Genomic DNA, 3013 nt, shown 5'->3' on the forward strand with positions numbered 1-3013 from the left:
CCCTTCTCCGTTGTAACTTTTCAAAACTCCCCTTTTTTGATTATTTTACATATAAATCTGACCCTTTTCTTTCATTCATTTTTCTTCACGGGTGGGCCTATGGCAGGCAACCTATGACTCCCAAATTGGCCCGGACCTCCGGGATTTTGTGGGATAAGCTCCATAAACTGACAAAAGTCATCATATATGCTCCTTTTATAGCCCAAAGTAATATATGCAAATACATTAAAATAGTAAAAGGTATCAATTGGCGTGCCCGCATTACCCGGATTTGATTATAGTAGCCCCGAAAAAATGATTAAAATCATTTTCGTGGGAAAAGTGTAAGCCTGATTAAAGCATATGCAGGCGCCGCCAGTGAGCTCCAGACTAATGTGCAATTGTGTAAGGGACCTGTGACCGATAACACCCATCATTTAAACGCAAAATCCACCATAAAAATTACTTTAGGGGAAAACCGCCGGCTCTGTCCCAATTTCGTTAACAAACTGATATGGCAAATGGAAAGTGGATTAAAGGCATATGCAGGACTCAGTGAGATCCAGACTATGTGGCATCTGTGTCGGGGCCTGGTAATGATGGCCATCATTTAAACGCAAAGGCCACCATTAAATAATCCTTTTAAGGGGGAAAACAGTGCTGCGTCAATTCGTATACAAACTGATAGGCCAAATGGACAAAAAGTGTGATTACAAGCATATGCAGGACCCCAGCTGAGCTCCAGACTCATGTGCATTGTGTCGGGAGCCTGGTTAATGATGGCCCCATCATTTAAACGCAAAGCCACCATTAAAATCACTTTTAGGGGGAAAACGCCGGCTCTGTCCAATTCCGTTAACAAACTGATAGGCAAATGGACAAGCGGGGGGAAAAACGGCCCGAGTGCTGCTCCAGGCTGTGTGCATTCTGTGTTAGGGAACCCTATGAAGGGTGTCATGAGTGTATACATAGTTTAAAATAGTAGCGATACCTCACAGGGCGCATAACATTTTACAAGCCCAGGGAAGGTGCAATGGACCCTGGTAATCATTGATTAAGTGTTTTTAAATGTGGGTGGACAGTATTTTGTCACTTTCAAAACTCTCCTGTCATTGACACGGTCAGAATATTGGGTCGATGTTGTATTCAATCTGGCCATTAATATTCCAGTGATGACGAAGTACGTCCTTGGACCGAGTGATCCCATGTTATTTTGTCCAAAACCGGAGCATTCCTAGCCTAGTCAGACCGTTCGTCTCCTGGTCACGCTTCATTATTGGTTCGGCCCGGGAGGGAGAGACACGCGGGGTTGCCCCACACAGCACAGCCCCCTCCCAGCCATCAGAGTCAGAACGCGCAGTTCGCAGGAAACGGCCGCCAGAGCACCCGGCAACAAGGCCCGGCCGGCGGAGGCCCTCCGTTGGCGGGTCAACGTTTGCCATTCGATCAGTGAGAAATCAGAAAAAAGTATGAGTTTACTTTTTGGAGATCCATAGAAAAGGGGTCGAAATGGAAAAAATATCCGGAAATAGATCCTCATAATGCAGGTACGAGTCCCATCAAACTCCCGCTTGCATTCCTCCAGAGACCAGTTCAAATACTTAAAGCTCGAGTAAACACCATGATTGGGCGGGTCTCCGGGCACAAATGTACCAAAATAGTGCCTCATAATGCAGGTAGAGTCCCATCAAACCATCAACTCCTCCTTGGCATCCTCAGAGACCAGTTCAAATACTTAAAGTTGAGTAAGACCATGATCGGGGGGTCCCCGGGCAAACAAATGTATCCAAAATATAGTGCCTCATAATGCAGGTAGAGTCCCATCAAACTCCCCTTGCATTCCTCCAGAGACCAGTTCAAATACTTAAGTCTGAGTAAGAACCATGATTGGGGGTCTCCGGGCAAAAAATGGTCCGAAAATAAGTGCTCATAATGCAGGTAGAGTCCACAGCCAACTCCCCTTGCATTCCTCCAGACTCAAAAAAGTCTAAGTTCAATCTTTTTGCGAGAACCATAAAAAGGGTCAAAAGTGGTAAAATGTATCCAAAAATAGTGCCTCATAAGCGCGAAGAGTCCCCTGACCAACTACCCTATGCATTTCTCCATAGTCCAAAAGTATGAGTTACTTTTTGGAGAACCATAAAAAGGGTCAAAAGTGGCTAAAATGTATCCGAAATAAGTGCTCATAAGCCCGCAGTCCCCTATCACAAATCCCCTTGCATTTCTCCACAGTCACAAAAGTCTGAGTTAACTTTTGGAGAAACCTAAAAAGGGTCAAAGTGTTAAAATGTATCCGAAATAGTGCTCATAAGGCCGGGTAGAAAGTGCCTGTCAACTCCCTTGCTTCCTACCAGAGCCGTCAAAAACTAAAATCTTTGGTAAGAACCATGCTGGGGGGTCTCCGGGCAACAATGTTCCGAGCAGAGTGCACAGAGAAGCGGATGAATCCTCCATGAAGTCTACCCCACAGCCATTTTTTTCTGAGTCCCTCTCAAAACCGGGTTTCCTATTTCGTGCAGACAGTAGTCTGAAAAAGATGAATGAATTTTTTGGACGGAGTAGGGGAGGCTTGGATTCCCCTCTCTGTTGTAAGTTGCAACGGGGGAGTGAAAAAGTGTCCGGGACTTCGGCCCAAAGCGCCGAAGGGTTGAGCTTTTTGGACCCCCTTCTCTTTTGGCACTCAGTCGATTTTTCGAGAATCTTTTAAAACTTCATTTTTTATTATTTTAAGATATAATTGGCCGCTTTCTTTCATTTTTTCTTCTTTCCACGGGTGGGGGCGCTGGACAGGCCGCTCCCAAATTCGGCCTGGAACGTCCAGGATTTGTGGGACAAGCTCCATAAACTGACAAAGTCATCCAAAAATGTCACTTTTATAGCCCAAACATATATAATACAAATAAATTAAAAATAGTAAAAGGTACAATTGTGCTCCGCATTACCTGGAATTAGATTTGTATAGCCCCATGATAGTGAATAAAAATCATTTTCATGGAAAAAAGTGGTAAAACGCCTAGATTAAAGCATATGCAGG

General features: G+C 44.6%; 1 protein-coding gene across 1 annotated transcript in view; it reads left to right on the forward strand.

Annotated features, from left to right (window-relative positions):
* vmn2r1 (vomeronasal 2, receptor 1) overlaps window positions 1–3013 on the forward strand; it is a 19641-nt gene that overhangs the window by 2842 nt on the left and 13786 nt on the right. The window lies entirely within an intron of this gene.

This window comes from Notothenia coriiceps, unplaced genomic scaffold (assembly GCF_000735185.1).
Source record: "Notothenia coriiceps isolate Sejong01 unplaced genomic scaffold, NC01 NC01_scaffold00000283, whole genome shotgun sequence".
Taxonomy (NCBI): domain Eukaryota; kingdom Metazoa; phylum Chordata; class Actinopteri; order Perciformes; family Nototheniidae; genus Notothenia; species Notothenia coriiceps.